The sequence below is a fragment of the Alligator mississippiensis genome, chromosome 2, assembly GCF_030867095.1.
Source record: "Alligator mississippiensis isolate rAllMis1 chromosome 2, rAllMis1, whole genome shotgun sequence".
Taxonomy (NCBI): domain Eukaryota; kingdom Metazoa; phylum Chordata; order Crocodylia; family Alligatoridae; genus Alligator; species Alligator mississippiensis.
In genome coordinates this window covers 157,422,158-157,439,928 of record NC_081825.1, presented here as the reverse complement: position 1 = coordinate 157,439,928, position 17,771 = coordinate 157,422,158, and the positions used below count along the sequence as shown (strand labels likewise).

At 40.4% G+C, this 17,771-nt stretch overlaps 1 protein-coding gene and 1 non-coding gene across 7 annotated transcripts in view; both read right to left on the bottom strand.

Annotated features, from left to right (window-relative positions):
- The window catches only part of BMPR1B (bone morphogenetic protein receptor type 1B), a 517,894-nt gene that overhangs the window by 100,589 nt on the left and 399,534 nt on the right, over positions 1–17,771 (bottom strand). The gene's annotated exons all lie outside the window — the stretch shown is intronic.
- LOC132248961 (U1 spliceosomal RNA) lies at positions 13,360–13,520 on the bottom strand. Its single transcript, XR_009460430.1, has one exon. It is a non-coding gene; the product is annotated as a U1 spliceosomal RNA (small nuclear RNA).

Here is a 17,771-nt window from a genome sequence, read left to right as displayed (position 1 = left end):
GGTCAGATATCTATGACCAATTAAAGCAAAGATAACTGTATTATTATGTAAGATATTGTTTGACAAACTTTAATTACTTGGACTGAAATTTTTCCTGCTGAGTGCCTTCCTGAGGCTGTTTTTTACTTCTTTGAAAATTCCAACCAAATTGTTTCAGCAATATTTGATTTGCACATGTTAAACTGTCCTTCAATCTCTTTTATTTATTTATTTATTTATTTTGAAAGACTCCATCTGTTCCATACTTTAGAGCAGGGGCTTGAAAGTGAAAAAGTAGGAACTGTCACAGTCTTAAGAATGCTAAGTAAGGGTGGAATTTTTAGGGAAACATAACTGCTAAAATGTTTGTAGAGGTGAATAGCTTGACCAAATTTGGGCAGATTTTCACAGGCACAGAAATGGTACATCCCTGAAACACAACCCAGCTCTTTCCTACTTCTAAGTACCATCCATCCTGTCCTCTGAAGGAGACAGGGGCACTATAGAATTAAACCATAAGATATACACCCAAACAAGTGGAACTGGGTTTGGACTACTGGTTCTATCAGTTACTTTGCTGGATCAAGGGGATAGGTTAGCATGGTGAACCTGATGATTTACATGAGTGTTAATACTGTGCCACAGCATAGAATCTATACAGTTATGAGGACATAATCACATGATTTTTGTTTCAACAGTGTTTCCAGCTCATGCTATATACAGTATGCATATGCAACTAATGAGAATTTTGTCAATATGCTTGCTTTTCCTCATTGTTCAATGTGTGGTCCCAAGCCCAGGCTCTGGTTTCGAGTGGTGAACGCTGCAGGCATGTGCACTGCTCTGTCTTCTTTTGGACTGTTTCTTTTTAATTACTGAGATTTCTGAACTGGGGTTTTGGGGGTTTTTTACTTATTAGATATTTTTAAAGATGGTCCTTGTCAATGAATAGCAGTTCCATTTAAAAGATCCAGTCAAACTCTAAAAATACACTGAATAATGAGAACTAGGTGTCTAACCCAAATCTGTTTCATCTTTGGATACCATGTAATTTCTAAGAGAAAAAAAAAATATTTTCCCAAGCTGTTAACTTTCCATTGTATAAAACAGTTTATTTTATAGCTAGGCAAAGCTGTTAAATTAGAGTAAACTTCTTCATTAGTGTAATGTACTGTATTTTACTATAAATACTGTAAGCACAAGTAAATGAATTAATTGTGCACTATGTTCCATCAGAATATATAAGGAAATAGATGCCAAATATAGGGTAAGGTAATATAATAATGAGTTCATTTTCTTCTGCAAAATATTAAAATTCCTGAAAAGTGTGTTGGTGGTCAAATCTCTGACAAACAAGAGGTTCTTTCAGTGCCATACAGCTCTATTATTGGCTTGATCGGTCATTTACTGGGAAACAAGAAAGTGGATATTCTGTATATATGCACAAGTATTATTTTTCCTAAAAGCATTACAATTCCTTCCTCTCAACTTGTTTTGTGTATTTCAGTTGTTTTAAAGCAATCCAAGCTTATTCATTCTCTACTGAGGTAGGCACTAAGCTCCTTCCCAGGCAGAGAACATACTGGAGGAGCAGAACCAGTACCACTTTATCCCAGCCCACAGGGGGAGGTGGGGTTAAGGGCAAGTCAAGTTTTGTCTGTGATGATGCAGCTGTACAAGCTATCTTTCAGACAGATAACAGTTTATACTGGTATAGTGCATTCCTTTGCAAAGTAGCTTCTCAGTGGACCACAGATGGTGGATGGTATATTTCATGTACTGAAAGGCTGGGGCTGAATTCCTTGTTTGAGTGCTTCTTCAGCATAGCTGAGGACAGTGGCAGGCAAGTTCTTTCTTTCTACCCCTGCTCCCTGTCAGATGAGGACAAAGGGGGACAGACAAGGAACAGGCACAGGAAGGTGGGCTAAAGCAGGTAGGAATTTCCCCTTCTCCACTCTCAGAGAGACTCCTCCATCTGCTGCTGTCTCTACTGTCCCAGGGGCAGGGGAAGCTCCAGATTACTTCTGGCCTGCGGCAGCTGGACTACATTGGAACTGGGCCCAGCTGGAGTAGGCAAGGGAGGTAGAAAAGGGACATGCCCCTGAGCATGGGGGGAAGGGGGGAGGGGTCGCTTTTTGCCTGCTTTGGGGATTAAGAAGTCCCCATTGCTGCCTCCACAGTGCAGTTCAATCAGAAACAGGGCTGCAGTTGTACCACTTTACTCCCTCTGGACCCACCCTTGGTGGGTCCCTCTTTTCTGCCCTCTGCTCCCTAAGTGGGATCCTGTTGACACAGGGTTGTAGCCATGCCTCACACCAGTCCTCCCAAAGTCTAAGGGGCAGCCAGTGTTATCTACTGGACCCTGTTTTTCTTAACCCTGGATTTGCCCATGATTAGAAGCCCATTTCCTTTGACATCGTACAGAGTATTAATTAAATGATTGTAAATTATATACATATCAGTAGAAAAACCCAAAATAAAGTGTTGTAAATTACACATTAATTTCCACAAAATCATATTTTAAAAAGTAAACTTCTCAATTACTTTGGAAAAGTTATGATAAAAATAATGAATGGTAAAACTTATGGCCCATATATTTATGTAAGCTTTGCATGAAGGAAAGGGATTTTACCCATGGTGAAGAAGTAATGGGCCAGATTTACTATAAAAGTAAGCAAGCAGTTGGGCTAAATACAGACAGTCAGAAAGCCTGAGGCTGCAAAGACTGAATCAGTTCAGGTTAGTCTAAACGGCAGAGATTAAATTGAAACAGAACTGAACGGACATTCAAGAAATCCAGCCATATGCCTGCAGTGGGTCAGGTCAGAAGCCAGGGCCTCTCCCACCCGCTTGTCAGCCAGCCCTCACTGCTCCAGCTATGGAGCAGAGGGGTAAGGCCAGCCCTGTTCTCTGGAGCAAACAGCCCAGCCCATTCCAGGGCTCCAAAACATGCTGGGCTGCTGGGGGACTCTGATTTAAGCTGAACTAGGAAGGGGTCTGGGACAGAAGTTTCATAAACTGGCTTGAACCAAATCAATTAAGTCTGATACTACATTCAACCAGATTTATCTTAAACCAGTTTCAGACACCTTGGAACTGGTTTATGTGCACTGATCTTCTGTTCTGTTACAGGTTTAAAACAGTTTCTGATGACTTAAACTGTTTTATGTGTAACTTCTGTCCCTAGCCTTGGAGCTTAAATCCAAAATTTTCACCAGTAGCTCACACTGGTATTATTCTGCAACAACTGTAGAGTGCTTAAGTGAACATATTAGTCAAAGGCTGTCACAAGTAGTTATATACAAATTCAAAGTAAATCCCTTAAAAATATATGACATCAGAAAATGGTAGGACTTAATGATTCTCTTTTGCAGGTAACTAATCGTCAGGGTTGTGCAAAGCTTCAGTCCCTGGTTCAATTCAGTGGAGATTCGACCCAATTTGGTGGATGAATCTCCGAATCCAAATCAAATCAGGAGACCCTTTAATCTCTCCGAATCGAATCAGAACCCTCCGAATCGATTTGGAAAGATTTGATAATTCAGATATAGACACAGCTTTAAATGTTTTTTCTACATACCTCAAGGTACCAGGCAGCTCATGAATGCTGAGATGCTGGGGCAGATGGAGCATCTCACAGGAGTGCAGGGAGCTCCCCAGCATGCTCAGCAGCAGACCCGCAAGTCGACCAGAAGCACTGGTCCGCTTCCAGGTCTGCCACGGAGCACATGAAGGGCTTCCACTGCAGCCCCCCGACTCAGCAACTGGTGCCTCCTGGGTCTGGGCAGGCACCCAGGGCCCCCTGGCAGCCAATTGCCAAGCCAGGGGAGAGCACAGGGGGGCCCCCCAGCACACTCTGCAGCAGACCTGGAAGTGGACCAGAAGTATTTCCGGTCCACTTCTGGGTTTGTCACCAAGCACGTGGGCCCCCCTCCCCGCGCTCCTATGGGACTCTCCATCCACTCCAGCATTGTAGCATTCACAAACCACACCTGGTACCTCGAGGTATGTAGAAAAACATTTAAATCTGTGTCTATGGCCGAATTGCTGATTCTCCAAATCAGCATTGAATCTTCAGATTTGGCTGAATCTAATCGGGGACAGTGATCCAAATCAACGCACTGAATCACTGTGCCTGATTTGGGCTGAATCCAAATCCCAATAGAATACAGGCCATTTCACACACTCTTTACTAATCATTTGTATGCAATATTCACCTCTCTGTAATAGTCTGTTTACAGAATATTATACATACATATATGTATACATACAACACTTAGTTTGTTTGACCCACAAAGATTACACCCAAAACACACAAGAATAACACATGTGAAACTCCACAGAAAGTGTGCCAACCCGTCACCAAACACAGAAGGGGCTGTGTTTCTAAGCTACTATTTAAGAAGCAAGTGATAAATACTGTAACCAAGTTATTTCATTTTCTGATTTGTATCAAAGCACCCAATATGGAGTATGGTTTGGGGGAAACTGAAAACACACTTTTCTTATAGCTGTGTCTTCACAGTCAGCTTGAAGTTTAAGGTAGGTGTAATGTGAACTTCATTGGCAATCCTACAGATTGTGGAGGTTTCGATACACTGTACAATTTGAACATGTCTACAGGAGATGCTGATTGCACAGTAGCCAAATAATACTGCGCAGTAGCGCATCACAGCATCAACAGTGCTAATATGCTACTGTGCAGTATTATTAGGCTAGTAAGCAGTAGTGTCATTGAAAAGGCGCTTGCCAGTTCTACCACACAGTAACTCCATCTACGGCACATTTTAGTAATTTATTATACAAGTACTGAATAAATTTGTAGTAACCATTGCACAGTAGCATCCTGTGTAGTCTTACTAATAATTACTTCAAAGAGTGAGCCTAAAAACCTATTTCCAGAATAGCCTAATATAGATCTTTTGGGAGAGAAATATCTTCTCGAACTAGCTGCACCTGTGTTACTTAGCAACATAATTTTCTACTAAAAAAGAAAGTAAAAATGAAAAACCTCTGAAAGATGCAATAAGAAGGGAGTGTCATAAAAATCAGAATGCTAACTATGTTTCTACAAAAAAAAAAAAAGCACTGCATCTTTAAGTATGTTAAAACTTCATAATCTAAATAGCCAAAATGAAGAACCAAACACTGAAATAACTAATTTGATACTGTATAAACTGTAATACATTCTGCTTCCTGGAATTTCAAGAGAACAAATGATACTACTTCAGTTTTTCTCCTAACCGGTTGTATTAGAATTGCAGAGCTGATGACAACCTCAAGGGTCCAATCTCGTGCATGAATGCAGGATAAAATATTCCTAAACCACACCTGTCCAAAGTTTAATTGTTTCTACATGTTATTAACTGCAACACTTACAAAGTACTAAGGTTGTAGCATCTGGGGTAAAAATAAGATTACTAAATAATTGTGTGTGTATGGTAAGGGCTGAACCTGAAATCTTTTTCTCAGGTAAAAATCTTGAACTTACACAGTAAAAACCTGATTCCACTGAAATCAGTGCAGGTTTTACGCTCTACTCCAAGGATTTTACTCAAGCTTTTAATCATATAATATTCCCATTGACTTCACTCTGACTGTACATTTAAAGTAAACCAAGATTAGAAATGTATATGTTGGGTTCACTTTTCCCCTCAGTCATATGGTATTACTGCTCCCACTGAAGGCAAATGGAATTGTGCCCTTGACAGAACTTTGGTCAATATGTATTGTTTACAAACCTGTCCCAAGGGCTTTCACAACTGTCACAATACTGTATCACTTGGCATACAATATGTCCTAGCAATGGTATGGAGGTGAGAAGTCCATAATCTTTTACTTAAACACCAGCAGCCCCAGCCACATAAACTATGAGAAGTAAAAAGCAATGCTGCTCTAGCTATAGCCAGTTCATTATAGCATTTGTCTTATTTGCTTTACTATTACAAAACAGCAGGTTTTAAAATTTGGCTGTAATGTTAATAAAGGGTTTTCTTTCCAACACAACAGCACTCTTAGTATTACCAGGTGCTAGGAGTACCCTTTAAGTGTAGATTAGATGCACTCAACATGGATTACTTTATTAGAATAGCTTGAGCCAGCTATGACAGGCCAAAATACTGCTAAATTAAAAACTGAAAAAATAGGCTGCTAACCTATGGTTATAAACAATCTTCTCCTAAATGGATAATCAAAATAAAGCACTCTGTCTCTATTCTGCAATTGTATACTATCCAGAAAAGTCCAGTAAATTGGGTTATTAGTATGATTTCTCTAAATTCATCTGAAAAGAAATGTACAAACTATTAACTATATGTAGCAGAAAAAAAGTAGTCTTGTCTGCAAATATATTTTATAACAATGACCACACCATAAATCATGAAGCATATGCTGAAGAAGGACATGTTGGGCAGCACAACCTAGAACACTTACATAATAAACCACAACTTTAAAAAAACCTAGGGTATGGACAGGTGTTACAGTTGTGCTAAGAGAAATGCTTTTCTCTCAGAAGAAAAGGAGTATGCAGCTGCTCAAAAGGTTTTTTCCCCATGAACTTTAGCTTCAAATGCTCGGTGTATTTAATGCCAGCAAAAGGACAGCCATGGATCCAGAGCCAGAGGCAGCAAGAAAAGCTTCCTATACAATTACACATTGCTCTTGTAGCAAGGTTTTTTCTTCATCCAGGTGGATCTAGGTAGTTGAGTGCCCATGTCTTGCATGGTATTTGGTCATTCGGCTAAACACAGTGTTGGACTGGTGATGTGAGAGATGGAACCAAGAGCCAGTAAACACATCCTGGAAGGGTAAAGTGGCTTATTGAACTCTCCCATCCTGCTCATGCTTCCCATTAGCTTCCCCCATTCTATCAGCTAGCTTTTACCCATTTATTCTATCTCTTTGTTAGAGACTGTCAACCTTCCCTCCACAATTTTCCTTTCTCCTTTCTCCATATTACATCTAGTGGCTTCTCTGTCCTAGTTGTAGTCAGCTCCCTTACATGAACCACTTCCAGTCAGGAAGATCTCTCGTCTCCTGGGCAAAGCTAAATAGTAGGGCTGTGAGAAGTTTCGGTTGCTGATTCAATTTGGTGGAGATTCAGCTTGATTTGGCGGCCAAATCTCCAAATCCAAATCGAATCAGGAGACCCTTTAATGTCTCTAAATTGAATTGGAACCCTCCCAATCAATTTGGAGAGATTTGGAAAGATTAGATGATTCGGCCATAGACACAGCGTTAAATGTTTTTTTTTACATACCTCAAGGTACCAAGTGGCTTGTGAATGCTGAGATGCTGGGGCAGACGAAGCATCTCACAGGAGCGCAGGGGAGTTCCCAGCGTGCTCGGCAGGGGACCTGGAAGTGGATCAGAAGCACTTCTTGTCCACTTCATGGTCTGCCAGAGAGCATGTGGGGGACCAATCCCCCCCACCCCAGACTCAGCAACTGGTGCCTCCTGGGTCTGGGGGGACACCCGGAGTCCCTGTGTGGCCTATCGCAGGGATGCGGAAGGTCCCCTGCGTGCTCAGCGGCAGACCTGGAAGTGGACCAGAAATACTTCTGGTCCACTTCCAGGTTCACTGCCAAGCATGCAGGGGCCCCACCACGGTCCTGTGGGATGCTCCATCTGCCCCACCATTGCAGAGTTCATGAGTCGTGCCTAGTACCTTGAGGTATGTAGAAAAAACATTTAAAGCTGTGTCTATAGCTGAATCACTGATTCTCCAAATCAGCGGTGAAACTTCAGAGTTGGATTTGGCCGAATTGAATCAGGACAGTGATCCGAATCAACAAATCAAATCACTGTTCCTGATTCGGGCCAAATCTGAATCCAAACCGAATATGGCTCATTTCACACGCCCCTGCTAAATAGCTCTATGTTTCCCTCATGCCATCCTTACTGATAAGTCCAGTCTGTGAAAGGCACAAACGAATACATCCCTATAGCTTGATTTGTCCCAGGGAATGGGGACCAGGAAAAGCTGAGCTCCTGCTGCCTTCCACAGACCAGGCTTACCCTGATCAGCAGAAAGTGCTGGAGGTATTTCCCCCCACTCAATTCTTCCTGGAGATGAGAAGAAGACAAATTACAGCTGCTGCCTTGCACCTTCCACGGACTAGAGTGGTCCTGGTCCGTGGAAGAGCAGGGGTCAGGACATAACCCTACTGCTTGACTCTTCAAGGTCCTGGGATGAGTCAAGTTGCTTCCTCCCCACAACAGCCCCTTGCCTTCCATGGTTCTGAGTCACTCCAGTCTGTGGCAGCCATCGGAGGCATTTCCCTCAGGTGATCGTGGTGCAATCAGCAGCAGCTCAGGGTGAGAGAAATGTGCAGTGCTAGAACTGAATGCCTGTCCTCAGCACTAGTAAAAATTTCATTCAACTTATTTCTCCTATTATTATTATTATTTTTTTATAATGGAGATAAATCTACCAGTTCCACAACATCCTTTTGGAGTACACGTGGACTTTCACATTGAACAGCCTATTTGTAACACCATTAACCTTTACATAAGAAACCAGGCATGCTATTTTCTTCAACTCTACAGTAATATAGGACCACCCAACTCCCAGGAACAATATCAAGTGACTACACCAAGGCAGGTGGGGAGAGATCCTTTCTTTAATCAAGCTGAAGATGTCATAAGCAGCTGATGCTTGGTTTCATACAAATGACAGATTTCCACATGTTCGCTCAAGGACAAGGAATGAAACAATGTAGTTCACCAATTAATCCTTGTTACTCGCTTCCACAAATCTATCAATTAGAATGAGGTCAGAGGATTCTACTTCTATAGACCTAGGGTAGGGAGCCCATTATTTCAACAAAATGATGCAAAAAACAAAACCAAACCAAACCATTTCTGTGAAACTTGGAAATCCCTTGGCAATAGGGAATGAACAGTTACCCTTTCATTCCAGTATTCCCTAGCTGATTGGCTAATTAAATAATTCATATCCCAATCCTAAATAGCATGTAATGGGGCTCACTGAGAGGATTCTAGGTATAGTACTGGAGTCAAAGACTGAAATCACAAATTAAATGATTCCATGAAGTAAGTTTCTTTTTGATCTCGTAACTGGCACCAAAAACAAAAACACTTATCTTTAGGCTCTTACAGACTACATACATTGATCATTCTTTCCACTGACATGAGAGAGACATGGAGATTTGAAAGAAAAAGAAAAGACTAATTTCCTGTTAACATTTTGAAAATAAACTAGCAAATTCTATTTTTGCAATCCCCTAAAATCTGTCAAACACTGTTCTGAAGCTCACTGCCAAAAAATAATATAACAACTGCCCCTTTGCCATTACATTCAGTCAGCTAATCAGTAAGACATTTGCAGATATTTGCTTTTAGAACAAGAGAAACTTTTAAGACTAAATTTCCTCTCACCAGAAGAATCTGCCTTCCTATTGCCAAAATTCAGAAATATGTGCCTCACAACATGGCACATTTGTTTGTTTCAACTAGCAGTACCATGACAAAACCTAGGGTCTTATGAAGACAAACTATTTACTATGTTTTAGTGTAAATTATTTTTAGGAAAGGCAGGCGGACTTCGATGGGTCCTTGTTTATTTATAATTTAAATATTCTACTGCTCCTTCAGAGTCACTAATAGAAGAGGAAGTCTGAAAGTTTCTATTTGAGGAAAATCTCTGGCTGATTTATATTTCCACCATAAAAAATACCTTTTTAATTTAAAAATTGTTTTGAAAGGTAGTAGCAATCCAAACACAGCAATGAGGCTCACCTCATGAAGTTGCCTATGATTTCTTTAAAAATAATCTCGTGTTTTATTAGTAATAGATTCTGGCTCCGTAGTCATAGCGCTTACTACAAATCAGTCTCTCTCTCCTACATAACCTACATCCATGGTTATATTCCAAATGTGAAATAAGGATTTCAGCAACAGCTGATGCCAACCCTGCCAACTAAGAAGCAGCACAAAGAAGACTCAAAATAATGCTTTTCCATGATTCCATGGAAAAACATTTTGCAAGATGGAGAGGAAGTATTCTCTCATAAGGTTGCTTCTGTAAGAAACCCACTTCTTCACCCTCTGAATAGGCCTCCTCAAAAAAATCTGGTAGCAGAGAGCTGACTTTACCTCTCCTGAATATAAATATAAGAGAGAAAAAAAGTAAAGAGTAACAGTCAACATCAAACTAAGTTACATAAGAAATGCAATTAAGCTAAGAATATCCTTTTCCCCCTCTCTGTCTTTTCTGTTTGTGGTCTGCATCGTTTCACTTAGCTTGCCAAATTACTGCTAATTTCACTCATATTTCTAAGCCAGCTTCACTTTCTGGTTCACTTGTATTACCATAACCTTGTTCAGGTTTAGATTTTATATTGCAGAACATTCAAATCTGCCAAATCATGTACAGCTCTGTGAGACATTTTATGCAAATTATGTATTGAGCTGATTAGTATCAAGTGTGAGTAATTTCCCTCTATCCATAAACTTCAGCTTCAAATGCTCGGTGTATTTAATGCCGGCAAAAGGACAGCCATGGATCCAGAGCCAGAGGCAGCAACAAGAAAAGCTTCCTATACAATTACACATTGCTCTTGTAGCAAGGTTTTTTTCTTCATCCAGGTGGATCTAGGTAGTTGAGTGCCCATGTCTCGCATGGTATTTGGCCATTCAGCTAAACACAGTGTTGGACTGGTGATGTGAGAGATGGAACCAAGAGCCAGTAAACACATCCTGGAAGGGTAAAGTGGCTTATTGAACTCTCCCATTCTGCTCATGCTTCCCATTAGTTTCTCCCATTCTATCAGCTAGCTTTTACCCATTTATCCTGTCTCTTTGTTAGAGACTGTCAACCTTCCCTCCACAATTTTCCTTTCTCCTTTCCCCATATTACATTTAGTGGCTCTCTGTCCTGGCTGCAGTCAGCTTCCCTATTACAGCAACCTCCTTGTCTCTCTGCAGGACTCCATGCTGTCCATGAACCAGGAGGGAGAGAGGAGGATAGTCAGAGGGGAAACAGAGTCCACCTAGTTGCCTGCATACCTGTTGCCACAGCTGTTTGCAGCAACCAGTCATCAAGTGCTGCACAAGCACTGCTTAAAACATGAAGTCCAACTAAATATGTAACAGTCAGACCAGGGAAATAGTGGGAGAACTTGCAGGCTTGAGTGTCATGTGACATATTTGATAATTCTTCGGTTAGTTAAATTAACAACAACAGTGTTTTAGAAAAAAAAATTATCCACAGAGCCTTTCAAATGCGCAGACTGTCAGCAAGCTCCCTAAGGCACCTCTTAGTCAAACTGCTATGTGCATATTTATACTTTTACTCTTCACTTTTATTATCCTGGTTTTGCCATAAATTCCACAAGAACAAGGTTGCACACACACATTTATCAATCTGGATTTCTTTGTAGGACTGGGGGCGCTGCCTATTTCCACAGGAGTATGACTTATTTTGATACTTTCTCCTGAATTCCTTTAACTTGATCAAAATATTTCTGATAATACACCATATTTATTTGAATATAGGATAACCCTGACATCTTGAGTACAAGATGCCCCCCTCCCTCATAATTAGATTGTGTATATGGAAAATGTATGAATTTATTATAATTTTCCAGGTATAAAATCTAATTATTGGAGATTTACCTTGAATTTGTCCCCTTCCCATTACTACAGCAGGGAATACAAATATGGGGGTGGGGAGGAAGGCTCAGGTGGCTCCCTTGCTCTTTGTGCCTCCAACCTCTTCTCTCTCACCCTTTACTATCAGATATTACTCTCCCTAAGCATATGGAAGCGCAACACAAACTTGATAACAAACCTAGCAATATTAATTTAGTTCATCCAGAATTAATACATTTTACCTTTTTTGAAATTGCTACAAGTTTTAGCACATGTATTCCATAAACACACTTTTAAGTAGCAGTTCTTTACCTACTTCTACATAGTACAAACTATGAATGATATTAGATCAAAGCCAACAGCCTTATGATTTACTATCTAGTTCACTGGGCTGGGCCCCACCAGAGTCAACAGCATTTCAAGCCATGGTGACCCCACAGCTCAGCACTGCTCAGTGGTATGTGTTTACTCCAGATAACCCCCCACAAAGGTGCCATGTGCTAATTAGCCCCCACTCAGGACTAGAGCCAGGTGTTTTTGTCATGAGTCTTCCAAATATTTATATGCAGATGAGGTGCAGGGCAACCTGGTATGGCTCCACCTCATGGTGGGCAGGACCACACTTTTTATATGCAACAGGTTGAGAAGCAGGGCATGACAGGGTTTCTGGGTGAATTGTTTGGGGCTATGTTTGGTGGTGTTTGCCAAGCGTTTAAGGCTGGTGAAGAAACAGAAGTAACTGGAAATGGGAAAGAACACCATAGCTCAGCACATGGGAGTGAAGAAAAAGAAGTTATACTGTATGCATTGTGGTAGAGATGTGCAAGGTTAAATGATTATTCATTTAACCAATAAGCCCAGTGATCACTGGCTAGTTTACCAGTTATTGTTTAGCATGCAGCTGGACACAGCCTGATAAGGAAGGGAAGCTATGAAGTGCTCTAGCGAGTACCAGAAGGCAGCAGGGTATGCAGGAAGGAGAGGGAAAGAGGAAGGGGCAGGGGCAAGGGGGGAATAACACCCACAGCTTATGAGATTTTAGAAGAAAACAGTGGGCAACCTAATGACTCATTAATTAAGCAATTAGCTTTCACATGTGCTTGCTCCCTCTCTCCCAGCATGGGGCTTCATCTGAGCTGTGTTGTTTGGAAGGGCTTGCCACTGCCTCCTCCAACACCCTGTATCAAAGGGCCCACGGAATACCTCCCAGCAGCAGCTGTGTCTGAGATTCTGTGGTTTTGGTTAACCTTTTCAATGATATAATTAGAAGAGCTTAAATGGATAATTTTTTAAATAATATTTACATCCCTACAATGTAGTGGCTCACCCTGACTTGAAAAGGAGTCTGTGCTGAGGGGGACTGAGCACAATGGGCACCTCCATATATCTTATTCAGATGGGCCATACTAACCTGTCCTTGTGGTAGGTTCCCATCAGCATCTCAGCCTTTTTATCTATAATCAAATGTAGCACTTTTGGCACCAAGGGGGGAGAAGGGGGAAGGACTAGCTCTGGTCCTCCCAGTGCCTGCCTGGTATTGTGGTACATCCAGGCCCAGTGCCAGTTCCCTGCAGAGGGAACACCTGCCTGTTTTTTAAGAGACACACGCGCACGCACACACACACAAGTTCCCATCAGCCTGGGACTTTGGACACTCCCCAAATCCATGGCAGGTATCTAATGTGCAGGCCCCAAGCTCAAAGGCACTGGAGTTCAGATGCCTCCTAGTCTTGCTTGCTCCTAGCCAAAAGGCCAAAGGAGCAAGTCAGAGGGAAAGCACAAATGCAGTCCCCCATTACCACAAAATTGTGTAGTCAAGTTTCTCACATTTGGGAAACGAACAGGGGTCAGCCTACCCAGAGTGCAATGGACAGGCTTCACTCTGGAAAAACCTGTTTATCATAGTATCTCCCCTGCCAGGTGGTTCTGGAAGGGAGATTTGCCTGGTGGGAGAGCCACACAGACTTGAACAATTGAGCTCGGCTCAGTCTATTTGGAATTCAAAACTAATTTGTCCTTGAGACAAAAAAAAAAAAAAGAGGTAAGTTCTCATCAGTATGTTTGCCCAATATGGGCCATGCTTCTTATAGTCATGGTCAGTGTTGACTGCATGTAATTAGCTTCATAGTTGGTTTCCATTACCAAACACATGCAACTTTGGCAGCAGTTTAATGAGAGATAATGTATTTAATGTGGTGTCATTGTGTGCGAATGTAAGACAAGGAGCTTTTTCCCATATACAGACTGGGGGCAGAGGGGAGCAAGGGGGTACAGTATGGGACCTTGTCTTATGTTTGAGTAAATACAGTAAATTCCAGCTTTTTTTTTTCTTTTAATGTGAGCCCTCTTGGCATACAACCCAAAACTGCATCCACCTTTCTGCACTACTATATCATGTTAAAAAATGTGCACCAATATTAGGCAATTTTTTATTACTATATTTATTACACTTCATTTTTAAACCAAATCTTTTTCTTTATTTTCTCATGTCTCTATACTAGAGTTATCTTTATTCATGTTCAAAATACAATGCTTAACTATCAATTCACCGATGTGGTATTTATTCCCTTTACTAGATTGCTAATCAAGGAGCTAATTAAAACAGGACCCAACACTGAACTCTTAAGTACCCAACTAGCCACCTGCCCCAACATGGAACACTGCTGTTAATAATTACCTTTTGTTTCTAGTCCATCAGCCAGCTTTCAGTCCACATGATAGAGTTCATATTCAAGTTAATTTGAACTGAATTTATCATTAAGATTTTGTAAGATAGCATCAAATGCCTTATTAAGATTGAAATATATTGCATTTAAGGCATTCTTTCATTCACTTGTTCTGTAATTCTATCAAGCTCTGAAACACCACTAAGGTAACAACCTATGTTGTACATGGAATGTAAAAAAAATTATTGGATGAAAAGTTCACTGCCAATGAAGTTAACAAAATTATTCACATTAATGTGTACTATTCCTAGTAGTAAATGGTTGTTCTGCCAATTAGCTCTATTATGTAACTGGCTCATTTACATCAGATAGGTGTGGATGTGGATTACAGGTTGCTTTATTTTGTTTGAATAAGAACTTGAATTCTCCAATAAATGCTACAATGCTGCTGAAGGACACTGAACCTAGTTACCACTATCAGAAAATAAACAGCTTTAGACAGTACCTCTATATAACACATTCGCCCATCCCAATCCAAACCTTAGATATGATGTATATATCCATATTTAATTTAATGGAAGTTACTGTTTTTAAAAATCATGTAAAGGAACTCTGTTTACATGACATGGACTTATTGACTGGTATTACATTTTTTATGATTAAACTTGCTTTAGACTAATGTATGTATAAATATAAATAAATACATATAACTTCCATTAACTTTTTTTACTTTTATTTTTGTATTGCCCACATTATGAAGAGTGATAACAAAGGATGACTAGATAAAAGGACTTTATTTAATAGCAGATTAATTGTAAATGCTTCTGGTGGTAGGGTTTTTTCCATGCTCTAGAGGTCAGAGGTGACATAACTGTCAGGATTCTCTTCCCCTTTCATGCCACCTTTCTGTCACCGGAAACTTCGCCTTTATTCATAGAGGGAAAGAAAGGATGAAAGCATGGACTTTTGAAATGACTAGAGGCAAAACTCTGCCCTCAGTTACTTACAACACACATTGGAGCATGTGTGTTTGAGGGTAGAATGTTACTCTTTGTTGAGAGGATAAAGGCCTCACTTTATGATTATAAAAAGTTTACATAAATGTATTACATTCTTTTGGGAGAGAAACCATGGACTCTAATTCTTTGAGCTTTCAGCTCTTATGTATGCTCGCTCCCATAAACGGTAGTTTCTGTCTAAATCTTTAATGTACTGATGGAAGTCTAGATTTTCAAATCAAATGCTCTTTGCTAACTTCTGCAGGCTGAATAGACAATGGCACATATGCTCATGAATGTATGGATGTTTTTATCTGCCTAGCAACAGTGAGATCTGCTATGAGGAATACTACGTATTTAACTCAAATCTCTGGAATTCACTTTAGAATGGATAAAACAACACAAAGATCTTAGCAAGTGCTATTGTGAAGAGCCTATTACAACAGGCTGTGTGAAAGGCTTTAGACAGATTGGCAGTGATCATTTAAAATGAGATACAATGGGCCTGATTCACTTTTAATTTCATTTGGTAATAAGATCCCTCTGCAAATCCAGAACATATTAAAGGGGGTTTCGGGAACATGAAAATCAGGTTCAATATATGGTACAATTCTTAAATAAATTATTTAGTGAATCCAGATTCAGTATTAAGATGGCAGTTGGATGGGCTTTGTCTGACTGTGCAAATGAACTAATATGCATATGTTCCTTAATAACATCTCCTGAGCAACTGGATGTCTAAGGATGAACAAAGCAGTGGGACTGATTTCTCACTTTCCTCTGCTTGTTGAGCAAATTTTGATGTGGCAGATGTAAATGGAAGAGAACTTTCTGTGCTGCTCAGGCAAGTAGCTAGACAGAACTTCATGTGGATTTTATTGAACTAATCAGACACATTTCTGATTGTGATTGTCCTGCTGTAATTTTCTTAAGGGCCTCTCTCAAGTCACTTAGATGACCCACTAAGTCCTGGCAGAAAACCTACAGAAATAACTGAAAAAGCTCTTCTGAATATTATTTCCAATTAAAGCACTGCACCACTTCCTTTTGCAGACTGTTAAGGATATCTGTTTTGTGCTCATATTCCACAGAGAGAACAACTGTTGTTTTTCTAGTCTGCTTGCAGGCCCGGGAAGCTTGCAAGACAAATTACACTGATAAAAAGCAGGTGATTTTCCTCCTACATCATCTGTATCGCTGCTTCTTGAGTCGGTTTTCTGACCTAGGTGTTACTTCAACTACAAACTACTTATGGGCTTAGGAATCCACTGCCACCATATCCAAGATGATGAGTAGGATGCTTAACACTTTTATTCGTTAAAAACAAAAAACAAGGCTAATAAACCAGATCTCATACAAGGCTTTCCTTTTCTGTCTCACGTTCTTGTGTGACAAGGTATTTAGCAGAATTCGCAGATTTGCTGGAATCTGACAGAGCTATGCCGTGAGCACTTCTGCTATGGCCTTAAACTCTTGACCTCTGGGCTTCTAGCCGCTCAAAAACCTCGACTGGTGGGCACCCTAGATGAAACACAAATTATCCAGAATGCTGTCTTTTTTAAATTAAGATATTTAACAGATGAATATGGTCAAGAACCAGAATTGCCTACACTAGTTTAAGAATAAGCACTCCACCCAAACAGTATTAATGTGTCACTCTGTATAATAAATACATGACTTACTGTACAAAGGCGCATAGTTGAATGCCTTTGGTGTTGTCCAAGGCTAATTTATTACAAGTCTAAATATAACAAGTTCCTTTGACAATGAATTGTGTAATGTCTACAAGACAAAAACCGGCACACTTTGTTAGCTACAGAAAGACAGGTGGACCAACAGAAACTTCCACTTAGTGCTTTATTGGCTGCCTGCCATTCTCTGAATGGGAGCAATTATGAAAAAATTGAGCACATGACTTTAATAAGGTTCAATATGGATTGCTGTCTGGTAAAAACAGACAATAATTTACAAGGAGTCTAGTCCTTGCTACTGAGAACAAATGTGTTATTCCAGGAGATGTCAATCATATATTGAAACAGGTTGAGACAGTACTGGCATGTGAAAATGGGTGTGATAGAAAACACTGAGAGAATATATTATTTCTTCTAAAGTGTGGTGGATATGAGCTTGGATCTTGATTCACCTGCCTGCATAAAGTACTGTATCATTCTGCTCCAGGACTTCAGCAGGGAAGAGCAGTTACATTTTATAGCTAGGGCTCAATCTCAATCTCTTGCTTCATGTACTGGGCATTAAGAGCTAAAACTTCCTAAAATTAAAAATTGAGCTCTGTAGAAAACTTGTATTTTCTATCCCTCTCCCATCCTTTCCCATCTCTGACTAACCACTCACATCCCTTCAGAGGGGTATGGCCCATGCTCTGGGAAACACTGAACAGGGCGTCTCCAAAGCACCAATCATTTTTGGAGCTGTGCTTGCTGGGACTTGGTCTATATGACAGTAGGACACCTTTCATTTTTACAATGTTAGTAAATTAAGAGCAAAGGCTTATTTA